Source organism: Sus scrofa, chromosome 9 (assembly GCF_000003025.6).
Source record: "Sus scrofa isolate TJ Tabasco breed Duroc chromosome 9, Sscrofa11.1, whole genome shotgun sequence".
In the NCBI taxonomy this organism is placed as follows: Eukaryota; Metazoa; Chordata; class Mammalia; order Artiodactyla; family Suidae; genus Sus; species Sus scrofa.
In genome coordinates this window covers 33,236,976-33,255,400 of record NC_010451.4, presented here as the reverse complement: position 1 = coordinate 33,255,400, position 18,425 = coordinate 33,236,976, and positions in this window count along the sequence as shown.

The following is an 18,425-nucleotide window of genomic DNA, read 5'->3' as shown; positions in this document are numbered from 1 at the left end:
TGTGACATTATTAAATTAATTTATTACTTCTGGTAGCTTCTTTTATAAATGTCTTAAGATTGCTCTTTTTGCTATTGACTTCTAGCTTAACTGCCCTGTGGTCTGAGAATGTAATCTGAATATACAAATTATTTTAAAATAAAGACTTCCTCAACTTGTCTTTCTTTTAATGTGAGATGAAATTTTTGTAAATGCTCTTGGTGTGTTCAGATATAGGTTTGCAGTATGTTGGGCATCTTGCTCTCCTCAGAAGCCTCATTGATTTCCTCTGTGAGCTCACATTTCCACAGAGTCTATTTCCCTGGCTGGAAAGGGATGGCAGCCTTCAGCTTAGTTTGTGCCTCCTTGCCAAGGTTAAGGGCTGGGAAGGAACTGAAGCACCTCAGGGCAAGGATCTGGGTGTTGGAGTCTGGACTCAACCACTCTCATACCTCATCCTCATCAGTGAGCCTCCCCCCAGGGGCGCCTTAGGAATTCAACATCAGGCTCTGAGCATTTCTGAGGTCTGCTGCCATTTCCGTAATTGTCTAGGTCTAGTACAGGGAGGAGAGAGAGAAGCGATTTTTCAGGAACTGGTCAGGCTGACTACATATCCTTTTTCTGACATCCCATATTTGCTGGCATCCAGAATCAATTCCATGTGAATTCATTCAAAAATATTTATTGAGCATCTATTCAACACTTGGATTATATCGGCAAACAAAACAAAAGGCCTTGACCTCATGGAGCTTCCAACATACCTGAGAAAGTTAGACAATAAATTGTAGATACAACAGATGATTAAATTATATGGTATGTTAGAAGATAAGTTCTTTGAGAAAAAAAATAATTGTCAGGCAATTAGGAATTAGGGTTGGGGTGAAGTTTGGATAGATGTAGTAAGCAGCTGTCACCATACAAAGTTATTAAAATATTATTGGCTATATTCCCTACTATATACATTATTTCCCCGTGACTTTTTACTTCGTAAATTTATACCTTGTAATCCCTTTCATCTGTTTTGTCCAGCCCCTCCCTTCTCCCCTCTGACAACCACCAGTTTGTTCTCTGTTCCTTTGAGCCTGTTTCCGTTTTGTTTTTTCATTTGTTTGCTCTTTAGAGCCTTTGCATTTCTATGGACAATACTGTTGGCATGACTGTGGACAGGAAAAACTTAATGTTGTTAGCAGTTTTTTATGACTTCAGTCCTATCCCTACAGAGCTATGAAATAGACTAGTCAATCAGATAGTGAAGTAATCAAATACAAACAAATATTCCCTGGAGGACCAGCCAGACAACACTCAGCACAACTCCAGTGAAAGAACACACAATGCTCATTTTTACCCATTCCAAGTCTCATAAAAAAATAAAATTTTCACCATCAGTTTATTCAGTCTTATATAATTCATTGTTCAGCTACATCTTGAGACAGCTGTCTGCTTTCATATACCCATGTGGGCTCAGAAAAACTGCAGTGGTATATTACAAGCTTTCATTAGAGTTAGCCACTATTTGAAAGATAGTTCTAATATTGCTTCCTAGTATTATGATGGGACTTTTAAAATTTCTCTTTGAAGTAATTTTTACTAATAAAATCAACATATTTAGGACTTGTCATTGTGGCTTAGGGGTTAAGAACCTGACTAATATTCATGATGATGTGGGTTCAATTCCTGGCCTGGCTCAGTGGGTTAAGGATCCGGCGTTGCCTCAAATGTGGCATACGTCACAGATGCCGCTCGGACCTGGCGTTGCTGTGGCTGTAGCACAGGCCAGCAGCTGCAGCTCTGATGCTACCACTAGCCTGGGAAACTCCAATGTCACAGGTACAGCTCTAAAAAAGGAAAAGAAAAAAAATTGACATATTTAATGTTAAAATAAAAGACAGACTTCTAAGTCAAAGTGCTGCTTCCTCCTTCCATTTGGGCAGAGGAGGAAGACATTAATCTTCACAAAGTTGGTTACTGGGTAGAGCTACTGAGAGATGGAACATTTGAGAAAGGACCCTTTCTGGAGCATGACTTTTGAGGACAGCTGATGTGGCCTCTGGAAGTTCACTGAGAACCTGAAGGCGGTGCTTGGCATCTGGCAGCTGTTCCTCCTTCAGAGCTGGGATGATGCAGGCAGGTCCAGAGCCTCCAGGCAAGGAGGAGCAGTTATTCCCTTGTCTATATTTACCTGGAAACCAGCCCTCAAACCCATACCTTACAGGAACTGGAGATGTGTCTATTACTGAAGCAGCACAGTGCCAAATAATTGGCAAAATAATTTTTTTTCCATCAAGTATTTTGGGGTACTCCCAGCCTTATGAAAAGCGCAAGAAGCCCTTGGCATATGAAGTGTTTACCTTTGAGGTTTCAGCTTTTTCAAAGCACAGAATGTCCAAAGACATGGGTTCATTATGCTGCTAATGAACAAACTTGATGCAGTTGCATTTTGAGGATGGTGTGCATGAGAGAAACAGTTGAACAGTAGATCCTGCTGGCACTGGGCATCCACTTATTAACATGGCTCACCAATCAACATCCTTTACCAGTGTCAAGGTTCAGCTGGGTTCTTAAACCACCTATCATATGTTTTCAACCCCAGGGAGCAGAAAATACAAACAACATATAAGAACTTCTTTTGCCATCAAAGGATATTTATTTTCATCAGATAGACAAGATAGAGTTAACACAATGGCAACAGCACCAAAGATAACATGGCTAAGAGCTGAAGGAATTCTATAAAAAATGACAAAAAGTCAAGGGCCCTGCAGCAATCTTGGAGAAGTGAGGTTCTGAATCTCATCTTTAAAAAAGAGAGAGATACATAAGCAAGGAAAACATTCTGAGATGAGAAATGGTTGAAATAGACAATAAGGAGAAATAATATAACTTTTACACGAGAATTATGAGGAGTTCAAACTGTTAAACTGGGTTTAAGTCGTGAAAGATCCTGGAAATCAAGCTGAAGAACTGGACTTTATTCAACAAAAAATTCAGGTTACAAAACAGAAATTTTTTTTAATGGAACTACAGAGGAAAAGAATTATTCTAAATAGTGGTTGTTGGTTCACAGCCTCGGGAGTTCCCTGGGAGAAATTCAAACTGGCTCTCATAGACAGAAAGCAAGGAGAAAATAAAGAAAGGCAGATAACTCCAGATTGGTAGGTGGCACGTGTAATAAGCAAGGGAACTTACATATGAGGCTTGTCTTGGGCAAACGAAAGGCAAGTAAATCTCTGCACCTGCCTGCCAGAGTCTTGTTTATACACACATCTTAACCAGGTTCAGTCACAGTCCCATATTCAGTCCAGGTGATCTCAACAACACATACTCTCTCTGTGTCCTTGAAAGTGGCTCCAGCTACAGGAACAATGGACAGAACATACATTGCAGGGACAGAGGAAGGCTGAAGAGCCTCTAATTGCCTGGGTCCAGCCCCCTGGTCACCCTGCAGGCATGTCCTCTCTATGACCTCCTCCAACAGTGGTTTTAAACTAAGTTGCCATTGCATGGACTGAGAGGAACAACTGTTGATAACCTTGTGTAAACACCATGGCCTCTTATATCTAGAGGAGGAGGACAAGGAAGACAAAAAGAAGAAAGAGGAAAAGAAGGAGAAAGAGGGGGAGAAAAAAGGGGGGGAGGAGGAGAACAGCATGTGACCAACCACTTGCTTTTCTTCGGCAGACATTATTTCAGACATACTCAACGGACATAAAATTACTCTGAGAAATTGCTTACGCAAGTCTATAAAGGCTTACTCTCAAGTTCTATCGGCACATCATCACAGACTGGCAGCAAGCAGATCGCAGACAGATTCGTTCTGTGGACCACATTTTGGGTAGCCCTGGTCCAGAGGACATAGCCATTCAAAATGTTGTGCCTTAAATTCAAAATTTTTATCGTATCAACGATATTGTTCAGCAAGTTTTCAAACTAAAAGTCATCTATAAGTTACATCATACAAATATATATGTATATATATACACTGATATGTATAAAATACCTAAAAACAGATTACAGAGGTGATACAAAAGAAGGAAAGGAAGCAGGAAGAGAAGTAGAATGGGTCTTCAATTTCATAATTGCACCAAGATTTATTTCAATAAGGCTTTATTCTTAAAGCATTACAACTGAGTGTAAAAATTCTACTGAGGCGAGAATAAGAAAACACTGAGTGAAATATCACCAAGAGAGAGTTTGATGAGAGTTTAGTACTTTTTTTTTTTTTTTTTTTTTTTTTTTTTTGGCTTTTTAGGGCTGTACCCAAGGCAAATGGAATTCCCAGGCAAGGAGTTGAATCAGAGTTGTAGCTGCTGGCCTACACCATAGACACAGCAATGCCAGATCTGAGCCACATCTTCGACCTACACCACAGCTCACAGAAATGCTGGATCTTTAACCCACTGAGCAAGGCCAGGGATCGAACCCACATCCTCATGGATACTAGTCAGGTTCGTAACCCACTGACCCACAACAGGAACTCTGAGAGTTTAGTTCTTACACGGGTAATAATGTCCTCAATGGTGAAAACTGTAAAGCATTTCAATGTGACATTCATCATACACCAAGAAACCCTGCTAGTGGCCTAACATCGTGGGACTTTCTCTTGTCTACTTGGGGAAGCCAGCCAATTCCTGACCAAGATATAATTATTCTTCTAATAACAGAGCCCCAAATTCCAAAACAAGACCCTATGACTAATCTAAACATGGTGTGCCAAGAACTTCAAGCCAAGAAGGCTCAGGAATTAAAGAACCAAAGAGCACCAAGCCACAGCATTATTAATAAAATATAATACAAACAATCCTCAAGTTATAATTGGGTTGTATTTCAAAACTTTGTTAGTTGGCTCTTCAGAACTCAGAAAGTAATTCCCATGATGGTGGTCTTTTAAACGAACAAAGACTATACCCACGAGCAGAGGTTTGGGGTCATAATCTATGCATGTGTTCAGCTTTAATATATACCAAAAAAAACTGTCTCAAAAGGGCTTGTCCTCATGTACACCTCCGTCAGCAGTGTGTGAGTTCCAATGAATGAACTGGATCCTTAACCCACAGAGCAAGGAGCATTGCTTGCAAATGCTTTTTTATTGAGCATTCACTATGTGCCAAACACGGTGTAAGTGCTTTACATGTGCTGTTTTATTTAATCTTCGCAACAACTCAGTGAGGTATTAACTGTTTCTTCGTTTCCAGGTTAAGTGAACTTGCCCCAGTCACATAGCTGAAAAGAGGCAGAGCCAGGATTGGAACCCATGTCGGATGCTCTGAGCTGCTAAGACTTCTCCGAGAAAGCCTTCAGGCACCCAGAGTGAACACATATGAAAAACACCCCTCAGTGCCATCATGGAAGAGCTGCATTTAGTCCTGTGCATCACTCGACTGTCTGCATAGGGCTATACCTGAGGGCTGATGGGAACAGATGCAAACCTTCCAGATGCAGGTAGGGTGGGAAGATAATTCAGAGATTTGGGAAGAGGGGAAGGAGGGATTAGGCAAGTCTGGGAGAGAGACAGCACACAGGTGAAGTCAAGAGCTCCGGGACTGGGCTCGCTCTACCCTCTGCACTTGCAGTCTCACACAGCTGTGACATCCTGAACAGTGAGTTGTTTCACTTTCTGGAGCTTTCCCCCAGAAAAACACAGACCTCAGGACTCTGAACAAAAGAGTGTTTTTCCCACACATTTTACCTTTCCCAGGGGAGAACATTCCTGTTATCTCTTCCTGAAACTCTACCGTTTGTTCTTTGGTTCTGTTTGTTATTTCTCAGTGGAATTTTCTTCCTTGCTTCCTCATTCCTCTGTTGCCAGTCTCTCCTCCCACTCCAACGGGAATTCCTTTTAAAATGCAAGCAGTCTCTCTGATGAGCTGAGCCCAGCAGACATAAGGTAAATTGGGAAGGGTGCTTAGAACCTCTGGCTGCCTGATCACCGTCCCACGTTCAGTGGAGCATGTCTGTGCACAAATCATTGGTTTTCCCCTCCTGAAATTCCTGGACTCCCTTGAGAGAGGGAGAAACCCTGGGAGACTCAGTCTGCCTGTTTGCCTAGCCTTACCCTCTGTGTGGGCATGTCCCTGAGCCAGTTTAGACTACTACATTTTAGCTCCAAATTTCCACCTTTGAGGTCACACTTTTCTCTAAATAAAACAGTGGGAGCCCCCTTTCTGCACTGAATCTCAAGTTATCTGCAGTCAGATGCTCTAGGAGTTTCCAGGCTAAAGGGGATGCTTGCATTCTCTCTCATTTCTTATTTGTCCCATTGTCTCTTCTCCAAGCTCCGCCTCAGAGCATCAACACAGTCATCTGTCCTTATCACCCTTCCTGGGTCTGCTGTCCCTTCCGTGTGGACACAGCCCCTTCCCCACGCCCCAGGTCATGTTGGTGGGAGTAGTAGTTTCACTGCAGGTTTAAGATTAGAGCACAGAAGAGGAAGCAACATAAGTAACTATCAAAGCTCTCTGTAACATTCCCTGACTACATCAGTCCAGTATCCTTTCCTGGCTGTTGGTCTTCTCAGGGCCTAATCCCCCACAGCTGCTGTGCCTTTTCTCTCTCCCTTTGCCTATATTTTCTTTTCTGCTTCTCCAAATTCAGAGGTCCTTGAACATTTCCTTGGGACCTCCAGGAGAAACAGGAAATTCCTATTACTTTACTACACAGATCAACTTAGCTTCCTTTGCCTCCACTTCCCATTTCCTGGACCTTGACTTTCATAATCAAAATACCACCAATGTATTCAGAAAATATCCACTCTCTAACACCATACACAAAAATAAACTCAAAAATGGATTAAAGACCTAAATATAAGGCCAGATACTATAAAACCCCTAGAGGAAAACATAGGCAGAATGCTCTTTGACATAAATCACAGCAACATCTTGTTTGACCCACCTCTTGGAATATGACAGTAAGGACAAAAATAAACCAAAGGGACCTAATTAAACTCAAAAGCTTCTGCACAGCAAAGGAAACCATTAAAAAAATGAAAAGACAACCCAAAGAATGGGAGAAAAATCTTTGCAAACGATGCAACAAAGGTTTAATCTCCAAAATATACAAACAACACATACAACTCAACAACAACAAAACAAACAACCCAATTGAAAAATGGGCAGAAGACCTAAATAGACATTTCTACAAAGAAGACATACAGATGGCCAACAGGCACATGAAAAAATGCTCAACATCACTAATCATTAGAGAAATGCAAGTCAAAACCACAATGAGGTACCACCTCACACCTGTCAGAATGGCCATCATTAACAAGTCAACAAATAACAAACGCTGGAGAGGGTGTGGAAAAAAGGGTACCCTCCTTCACTGTTGGTGGAATGTAAATTGGTACAACCACTATGGAAAACAGTATGGAGGTACCTCGGAAAACTAAATATAGAACTACCATATGACCCAGCAATCCCACTCCTGGGCATATATCCAGACAAAAAATTCATTCAAAAAGATACATGAACCCCTATATTCATCGCAGAGCTATTCACAATAGCCAAGACATGGAAAAAACATAAATGTCCATTGAGCGATGAACAGATTAAGAAGATGTGGTACATATACACAATGGAATACTACTCAGCCATAAAAGAACAAAATAATGCCATTTGCAGCAACATGGATGGAACTGGAGATTCTCATACTAGGTAAAGTAGGTCAGGAAGAGAAAGAAATAGGTATCACTTATATTTGGAATCTAAAATATGGCACAGATGATCCTATCTCTAAAACAGAAACAGACCACAGACAGGGGGAGCAGCCTTTTGATTGCCAGGGGTGGGGGTCGGGGAGGAAGTGGGGTGGATGGGGAGTTTGGGTTTGGTGGATACAAAGTGTAACATTTGGAATGGATGGGCAATGGGGTCCTACTATGTGGCACGGGGGAACTGTGTGTGATTGGGTCACTTTGCTGTACATCAGAAATTGAAGAAACACTGTAAATCAACTATAATTTTTAAAAAATGAAAAAAAAATCTACTCTTCCCTTTACCTGGACAAACATCAGAGCCAGGGCTTTTTTCTCCTCTTCTGGGGTAAAAATACTTCTTAAGGACATGGCCTCCTAGGTATGAGTAATGTCTCTGGCATCAGACAAAAGCTCAAGTTAAAGATTGGCTACATCAGAGGACGCAAATAATTCTCTCCTGCACTGCTTCCACTGGGAAAATAAGGCATCTGCAGATAATGGAGCCAACACAAAGGGCAGCAAACTGGAAGTCAAACTGAATAACACAATGCTTGTCATATACAAAAGAATATTACAGAGATCGAACCACAGTTCTAACTTCAAGATGCATGATATTTATATGTGAGATAGTTAGGTCCTATTTCCTGTGGTCTCTGTGAAAGGAGCTTCCTTGTTCCCCTACTCAATGCCAAGAGTGTAGTTCTCAGCATGGCCCTGGGAGTTGGGATTCTTTCTCTCACCAAACAAGCAGTATAATTGAGGCCCATAGAGGTTAAGATTTGTGCCTAATTTAACACAAATTAGTGCCAGAAACATGGTTAAAAACTTGTTCTTCAAATTCCAAGTCCCTAGCCAATTGTGTTTCCACAAAGTACAGAAGATACCAAACCCAGGTGGCAATCTGCCTCTTAGCGTTTGCCTATTATCCTAAGTCCTCCAAATACTACATAAGATGAGGGGACATAAGGGGCAATGAGACAATGAAATATGAAGACAGGTTTCTAAGGCAGGAGAGAAGATGAAAAACAAATACAGCATGAAGTAGGTCAGCCTCTGTTTACTAAGCATATCTGTAGCCTGTTCATTCAAAGAAGTATGTGAAGATTAATTATTCTTTGGAGAAATCTATTTGTTTACTGCTTTTTCCCTCCAGGGTAGGGAGAAAACATATTTTTAAAAAGATAATCACAAAATGCTGGAAATTATTAGCTTCAAGAATTTTGTGAAGGAACAGCAGCATCTCCAGCCCAAGCCTCATAGCCTGAGTGAGGAGAATGCCAAGTAAAAAATGAGAAGAAAGTATCATTCCCCAGGGGAGATAGATTTTGACCAGTAACCTGAGATAAGGCAGCTTCAAACTCTCTCAGACAACCTGTGAGAGGTCCAGACACAACAGGATTTTGGAGCATGAGAGAGCAGCCCATAGGCTCTCTGGACCTCATTGGAACTACTGTTGTCAAGGTGCTATCATTTCAAAGAGCTCACCCATCACTGCTGGAAAGGCCCCGTGTGACACCTGGTCCACTTTCTCTCGTTATTCACCAAGCACTGAAGTTTAAATAATATGCCTTCAAACTCACAGGTTGTTAGAGTCTAGAACTCAGACCCCACCTGCATTCCCAGCATCCTAAAGGGAACAGGTTTGGTGCTAGGTGAGTGGATGTGAAGGGGAAGGTGGCAGTGGCTGCAGCAGGAGCTCACAGCTCTAGGCAGCCCTGTTGATCAATATGCGCTCTCCCACATTTACCTTTCCGATGATACACACCTCATAAGCCTCAGTTTTCTCATCTGTATAATGGGAATAATAATTACAGAACTGTTGTGAGAATTAAATGAGATTATCCAACTAAAACACTTAGCACAGTACCTACTTCATGATAAGCAATAAGTTAATAATTGGTATATATTTAAATAATTAATAATTATTTTTATTTCTCTTTTAAAGTCCTGAAGACGTGTTTCATGCTGCAGTACTATCCGCTTTGCAACCCAGGGCTAGGAAACAAGAACCTGAGTTCCAGTTCCGGTCTTTTACTAATGAACTCTGTGTTGTCTGATGGCTTGCTTTATCTTCCCAAACTAAATTTCCGTCTCCTTCTATTATCACCATATGCCAGCAATTCTAGTAATAGAACTGATGAAATAGTCCCTCTCCAAAAATCTTGTGTTAGTCTATCTTCTAAATAAATGTTGACATTACCATACCTCATTAAAATAATGTATATGTAGACTTCAAGTTAGCATATTTTTATTATTTGCCTTTAATAGATATTGTGTCCCATGTGGAAGTTAGTTTGGAAAACTTCTACCTGAACAGTTAGCTATGAACAAATGAAGACTCAGCTACTTACATACCCTTAAAAGTCAGTTCATAATGGTTCATGCTCATTATGGCACAATTTGTTTCTCCAGTTTCCATAGTACTACACATTCCTGTGTTTAAACAGCAGATTCATGATAAACCATAGAAATGCGGGATTATAAAATTTTTTTAAAAAATTGAATTCCATCAATCTGTCATTCCCTGTGATCATGTGGAGCAGTTGGGGTTTTGGTGGGGGGTGGTATTTAAATTTTTTCAACTGTAGAGACAGATAAAAGATGCTAAATCAATCCCAAAGAAACAGACATGAAGAGCATCGCAATTTCTAGAAACTGGTATGCCATGGGATTTTTTATGACTCTGACAAACTTATTCTTAAAATTTTTTGTGATTATTTATATATTGGTCACTTCATGTGAAAGAAACCTTTAAAATCAAATTAATAACTGTTCTTCAGTTAACTATGAGTAAAGATAAACTGACAAATTCTAACACAAATGGGCAAAGAATAATTACAATGAAGCTCAGGCTCAAAAACAAAAACTTGTTATTATTCATTACTATGTTCGGTAGGTGAAATTTTCACTTTCTGTATTTCCTTTCCAGTCAGTATTCTTATTCATTTCATTTCCTGATTACGACTGAAAAGGGGTGTTTTAAAAATGACTCATTCCATGGACCGTAAACACTAAGTTTGCCTTGCCTCTGCCAAACAGAGATAAAGGGGTTGGGCTGGCTTCAGAGTTGGAAAGAGTGGTCCATGGGGAAAATTTAAACTAAAGGCATGTTTTGTTTGAACTGCGGGGTGTTGGGTCACATAGCATTGTTTTTTCTTTCTTTCTTTGAACAGCTGAAACAAATATTATTTTAAAATCAGAAATTTCATGTAGTATTAAAATTTCCTGGCAACTCTGGAAAAGGATCAGAGAGGCTAAGTAATTACCCCCATAGTACTGGGACCACCACACCAGATCTCCTGAGCAGAATTCCCAGGCTTTCCCCAATGTTCTACTGGCCTAGTGTGGGGGTGTGTGTAAGAGGAAGAAGGCATCATGGCAGGTGTTAGTGCCAGGGGCCATCCAGAGAGAACTCAGTTTCGGTGTACTGAGTGAAATTTATTTTAAAGAGAAATAATTACTGAGTCAAGTTCTGGGCCATATTCTCTCTCTCCTTCCCCCACCTCTAGCTGCACTTATTGAGCATCTGTGATGTACCAGGCACTGCCCATGTGTTATTACATTGATCCCTCCAAAAATGTCTGCACTTAAATTCTCTCAACCCCACGGCAAACTTCATATTGACATACCTCAAGGTGTACAAATGAGATAGCTTAAATTTTCAGGGGAAATACAGCAACTCGGTGTTTCCTTGAAACTGGGCAAACTCATAGCTCAGGGTAGTTCACAGTTTCAATACTGGTTCATGCTACATTCCTTTAGGTGTCATCAAATTTTACAAAACTGGGCTTTCCACAGGTTCTATGATAAAAAGCAAGTACTGTGTGAAAAATCAGTGTAGACTGATCTTATTCCAAAAATCCAGACATTGTGCTACACACATTCCACAGCGAGAATTTGTGATTGTTTAAGAATGAAACAAAAATATTATTTTTCTTCCAATGTATGTGTATTCTTTTTTCAAATAGCTTCTAAGTTGTTGAGACATAATTATTAAGTTGATTTGGACTTAACTATTTAATAAACTGGACTTCTAGATATTTCTTCTGGCCTAGAGGCAGGAAAAAAAAAATTACCAAGATCCAGGGACTAGAAACAGGAAAGTTTTAGAACATCATTGGAAAGGTTCAAAAAAAAAAGGTTCAGAGAAGTTAGGTCACCTGTCTGTGATGATAAAATTGGGATTTGGAGTTCTCATCGTGGTACAGCAGAAAAGAATCTGACTAGGAACCATGAGGTTGTGGGTTTGATCCCTGGCCTCGCTCAGTGGGTTAAGGATCTGGCATTGCCAGATCACAGGCACAGCTCAGATCCTGCATTGCTGTGGCTGTGGTGTAAGCCAGCAGCTACAGCTCCTATTAGACCCCTAGCCTGAGAACCTCCATGTGCCACAGATGCGGCCCTAAAAAGACAAAGGCAAAAAAAAAAAAAAAAAAAAAAAAAAAATGGGATCTGAATCAATACGTATCTGATTCCAAAGTCTGTGTTCTTGACAGCACTGTATATTGCCTCCTGCATGTCAGACAACAAACCATCTCCATCAGTACAAACACAGGGTCAGATTTGGTCACTGCCCCATCAAGTCTGTCGTGGGGGCTACACTAACCCTTCCAGTATCATATTACCCACCCCAATTATTTATAATCTTCCAGTAACCTCCATTCTGCTTCCCCAACTGATGTTTGCTATCTGGCTCATGACATACACCAAACTCAAGTCCTTAAAGAAAGACTACCCTTATACAAATTTTCAATTCAGGCCAGTCTATGATGAAGGCTAGTCATAAGATGTGGGAAATTCAGTCAAGAAGAAGGCCCCATGAAAGAAGAACTGGTGGGGTTTCCTAATAACCAAGGGTTATCTTTCTGACTGTACAAATACTTTGGAAACTCTCAAATGAGAATGACCAGGATAAGATATGATGTGAGAATTACTTCCAAGGGATCTAGTAAATATTAGAGAAGTCTTTCATTCACCAAAATTGAATGCAGCTTTTTCAAAACTGAGAAGTAGGTGAAGGAAAAATCCTGATAGCAAAAATATTGAATTTATTACCAAATGCCACACACAAAACAGTGTTGTGATGTTTAATTTAATCATGATTTACACCAAGAGAAAAAAAGGCCAAAAATAATCAAATGCAAATGATCAAAAACACCAGCTATTAAACTTAAGGGAAGAAGGGGATTTTCACATGCATTGCTATATCCCCCAAGGCCTTCTCCTCTGCAGGTGCTTAGTAATTGTGAGTGGGTTGAATTCAACCAAATTCTTGGACACCAAGCTAAATACCACAATGAATCTGAAAATTCTACCATGAGCCAAAACAAAACTCACTAAACAAAACTCTTCTCTTTTTTTAAAATCAACCACCATTAACAGGTGAATTTTATGATATGTAAATAATACACCAATAAAGCTGTTTTTTAAAAAAAAAACACTATTAATGTCTGCAAGTCTCTCTTTAAAATTACACAGATGATAGTTCAAAATTCTCTCTTCATTTCTAAGTAAAATTTTACTTAGATTTTCCATTCACATTTCTTTTCATAGTTTTTAATTTCTCTAGGATATATAAGTAACACATGTATTCATAAGAAAGCTTAGGCGTGCGTTCTCTTGTGGTGCATCAGGTTAAGGATCTGGCATTGTCACTGCAGCAACTTGGGTTTAAAGCTTTAGGACAGGGTCTGCGGTCTGCGACATGCAATAAATGTTAGCTTTTATAAGTTGTTATAAAGTTGAATATCTCCCTTTATCTGTATTCTACTGCCCTCTCCACCTCAAAGGAAATCACTATTATACAAATATATTAATTTAAATATATATTTCTTTATGTAAATGGAATAATACTCAAGACTTTGTTCAGCTACTTGCTTTTAACTATATGTCTTTAGATACTTGGATATATTTACATGATAGTGCACAAGTTTCATTTAACTTAGGATAAAGATGATGGCTTAATTCCGTGGAGAAAATGAATGTGAGAAATGACAGGACAAGGAGTTTAGGTTTCTAGGAGCAGTAAATTGCGGGCAGGTAAGTATATGGGAGAAACTAATGGAAGATCAAATGAGAAAAGTCTGTCATGTAGATTCCTCTAGTGCTGTCTCTGAACTGATAAGGGTCTAAAACTGATTTGGGTGATTAACTCCTGTCCTTCCTAATGGAGAGGAAATGAGGGATAGCTTTACTAATCTGTGTCCTACCTTTAGGCAAACAAGGAAAGGGAAGAGAGCTCTTCTTATTTCTGTTTCTTCTCATTTGCCTTCAGCTCAAAATAAGCCCTCGTCCAAAATGGCATATTTTGGGGGTGGCATATTCTGCTCCTCTTCACTAACTGATGACAAGGAAAAAAAATCCATGCCTGGCTCACTGTAGACTGCTGAGTACTCTAGCATCACACATGGTTGACTCTGAAAAACAGTTGTGAGGGGTGATGCTTCCAGTAAGAGAGCACTGAGCAGACCATTTGGTATTGATGTTGATGATGATAAGCAGTCACCAACTCAGTCTTGAGGGGGAAGTGATCACAGATAAGACTACACATAAATCACATCTACTGAGGAGGAAGCACAGAACACCTGTGTGGCTGGAGTCATTCATCCAGTGGAGGTCAGGTTACCTCCAACCTTAGCTACCCCAAGAACATAGTGGACCTATGAACAACATGGTAATGGGCATACAGGCTCTTCATGAGCCCAACTACAGCTGATCTGGCTGCTGCCACTGCTGCTAAAGATCTGACTTGTCAGTATTAAGTACTGAATCTGAGCCCTCAGTGTGGCACCTTTCCTCAAAGGGACCAACCAGTTACTTGTGAGAATATCTGACTAAATCAGATATTGCAGGTATGAGTCGGCCTTCTTTGCTCTCAGTGCATCAGCAAACAAACCAGGCTAAATATTCCTCCTCTGTATCTTCAATGTCTCAGCAAAACCATCTCATTGCACTGACCACATTGCATTCTGATTTTCTGTGCCTATTTCTTTCTTTTTTATCTTCTTCTGGTTACATCTGCAGCATATGGAAGTTCCCGGGCTAGGGATCAAATTGAAGCTGCAGCTGCAGGCCTACACCACAGCCACAGCAACATCAGATCCAAGCTACATCTGCAAGCTACACCACAGTCTGAGGCAATGCCAGATCCTTAACCCACTGAACAAGGCCACCAGGGATTGAACCCACATCCTCATGGACATTATGTTGGGCTCTCAAACTGCTGAGCCACAATGGTAACTTCTTCTGTGCCTATTTCAACCAAGCTACCAAATTCTCAAGAGCAGGGTCTAGGTGTTATTTTTCACAAGCTCCCTAGCCCTTCCATAGAGCCAAACTACATACCATAGCCCTTATAAATAGTTGATAGGTAAATCAGAGTTCCTGTCACAGCGCTGTGGAAACAAATATGACTAGGAATCCCGAGGTTGCAGGTTCGATCCCTGGCCTCGCTCAGTGAGTTAAGGATCCATGAACTGTGGTGTAGGTTGCAGATGCAATTTGGATCCCGTGTTGCTGTGACTGTGGTGTAGGCCAGAAGCTGTAGCTCCAATTTGACCCCTAGCCTGAGAACCTCCATATGCCATGGGTGTGGCCCTAAAGAGCAAAAAAAAAAAAAAAAATGGATAGGTAAATGAATAAGTGAAAAACTCATGCAAAACTCCAAATAAAGGATTCTAAGAGCCATAACTAGGGCAGTGGCAGTGAGTTTGGAGAATCCTCTGCCCTTTGTCTAGTCCATGTATGTCCCTGTCACAGTCACCACAGCAAGATTAAGTAGCCTTTCATAAGCACACTGGGATCAGGGTAGAGGGAGAATCAGACCAGACAGGAACTCCCTTGGTGAAACCATTTCATTATGACTTTTTTTTTTTTTAACAAATCCAAATTTTTATTTATTTACTTTTCTGTCTTTCTTTTTTTTTAATGGCTGCACTTGTGGCATATGAAAGTTCCTGGGCCAGGGACTGAATCCAAGCCACAGTTGTGACCTATGCTGCAACTGCAGCAACACCAGATCCTTTAATCAACTGCACTAGGCAGGGGATCAAACTCACACCTCCACAGAGAGCCAAGCAGCTGAAGTTGGATTCTTAACCCACTGCGCCACCGTGGGAACTCCTTATTTATTTTTCAATAAGTGTAAATCACATGGATTCTGTGTCCAATGGCCTTAGCAGGAAGGCTGCTTCAGAATTTGGCAGGAACCATGCCACTGTTGCTATGAGAGCAGGTTAACTTTCCCCAGATTACTCTGGTTTTGTTAGGTTTTCCACCAGGAGTAACTGTGTGAAATCACAGATTCAAGATATATATTTGTATATTCAAGGCTATAAGACTTCTGCAATAAGCAAAGCTGTTAACCTTGCTTTAACACACTATTTCCCCCAATTTTTTTTTGTCAAAGTATGCTTCCACGTAACATCTGTTAATGTCCTGAATCTTTATGTTCTTTGGGATATACTGGTAGATAAATTCATGAGTCTGGTGGGTAGACTATGGAGGCTTGACAAATTTGTAACCAAATTATCAGGCATAAAATGAAACAGAAGATATCAAAGAAATTTTCCCACCTATGGTGAGCGACTTTGGACCACACCCTCAGAACCTTTAATGTACCTGAAGAGAGAGGTTTGAGAAGCACAGTTTCAGGCAATAATGAACTAGTGACAAAACTCTTTTGGCCCAGAGACAGACACCGTAGGGAAAGTGTGATGGAGGTAGGGGCAGGCAAGAGCTACCTTCTCTCCAAATGGCCATTCACTGAAGTCTGGGATTTCTTGAAAAGGAAATGATTGTCCTCAGTTATAAACAAAGGATTAAAATGCAAGCAACCTTGGGACTGTTATTGGAGTTTAAAAATTGGGGTGATGACCTGTATAAAATCCTAAGAGTTGATGAAGAAAGAACAAGCATCAGGGAGCTTGGAGACTGAAGAGGGTAGAGGCAGTGATACTAAACTGGAAAGAAGGGGCCCAAAGAAGCGATAAACCCCTGGTTGATCATGGCAGTAGCTCTAATGTGAATCTAGATTTAAACCAGAGAATTCCCTTAGCCATAACCACATGAGAAACCTGAGTGAAGACACCACCCTCAGTGAACCTCAGATTCGGCCTTTAAAAATCAGAGGTGCTGGTCCAGCCAGAATCCAGGTGCCTCCCTAGGGAAAGAGGGCAAGCTGATTCAGAGAGGTGAGTACCTGCCATCCATCTCCTCCTGCTTGGGTCACAGCCCAAGCCCTAAGATCCTTGGCTTTCTTCAAAAAATATTGCTGATTTTAGTTTTGAAAACTGCTTGAAGCTACAGTTATAAAACCACACAGTGTTGAAAAACTTAGAAGAAACGGACAAATTTCTAGAAACATACAGTCTGCCAAGTCTGAGTCAAGAAGAAACAGATAATTGGAACAAAGCAATCACTAGAAGTGAAATAAAATCTGTAAAAGAAAAAAATCTCCCAGCAAACAAAAAGTTCAGGACCAGATGGCTTCACAGGGGAGTTCTACAAATATATAAAGAAGAATATCCATGCTTCTCAAACTATTTCAAAAAATTTGAAGAGGAGGAACACTCCCAAATTCATTCTATGAGGCCACAATTACCCTGTTACCAGACAAAGAAAACACACAAAAAAAAGAAAACTATAGGACTATATCTTCGCCAAGTGTAGATACAAAAATCCTCAACAAAATATCACCAAGCCATATCCAACAATTACAAAAAAAAAAAAAAAAAAAAGATCACACATGATCAAAGAAGATTTATTCCAAGGCCACAGGAGGTTCAACATATGTGAACCAACCTATATGTCCCCTTTCTTTGGATTGGAATGATTAATATTATTAAAATGGCCATGCTATCCAAAGCAAGCTATAAAATATGCAACACCTATCAAAATATCTATGACATTTTTCACAGAACTAGAATTACAAAAGACCCTAAATTGCCAAAGAAATTATGAGAAAAAAGAACAAATCTGGAGGTATAACCCTCTGAGACTTCAGACTATGCTACAAAGCTACATTAATCAAAACAGCATGGTATTGGCACAAAAACAGATACGCAGACTTATAGAACAGAATAGAGAGCCCAGAAGTAAACTCACACACCTATGGTCAACTAATCCATGACAAAGGAGCAAGAATATACAATGTAGTAAAGACAGTCTTTTCAACAAGTGGTGTCAGGAAAACTGGGCAACCACATGTAAATCAATGAAATTAGAACATTCCTTCACACCTTACACAAGAATAGATACAAAATTCTTTAAAGAGCTAAATGTAAGACCTCAAGATAAAACTCCTAGATGAAAACATATGTGGAATATTCCTTGATGTAAATTGTAGCGGTATTTTCTTGGATCAGTTTCCTAAGACAAAAGAAATAAAAATAAAAATAAACAAAATAATTAAACTTAAAAGCTTTTGCACAGCAAAGGAAACCATCAATAAATAACGAGACAACCTTAGGAAAAAAATACTTGCAAATGGTTCAACTGACATAACTGATATAAACAGCTCATACGACTCAACATTTTTTTAAAAAATCAGAAAACGGGAGTTCCTTGATGGCTCAGCAGGTTAAGGATCCAGCACTGTTGCTGCTGCATCTTGGCTCACTGCATCTTGGCTCATGGTCTGTGTTTGATTCCCAACCTGAGAACTTCTACATGCTGCAGGTGCAGCCAAAAAAATAAATTAAATAAACAAATAATCCAAAAAATGTGCAGAAGATGTGAATAGGCATTTTTCCAAAGAAGA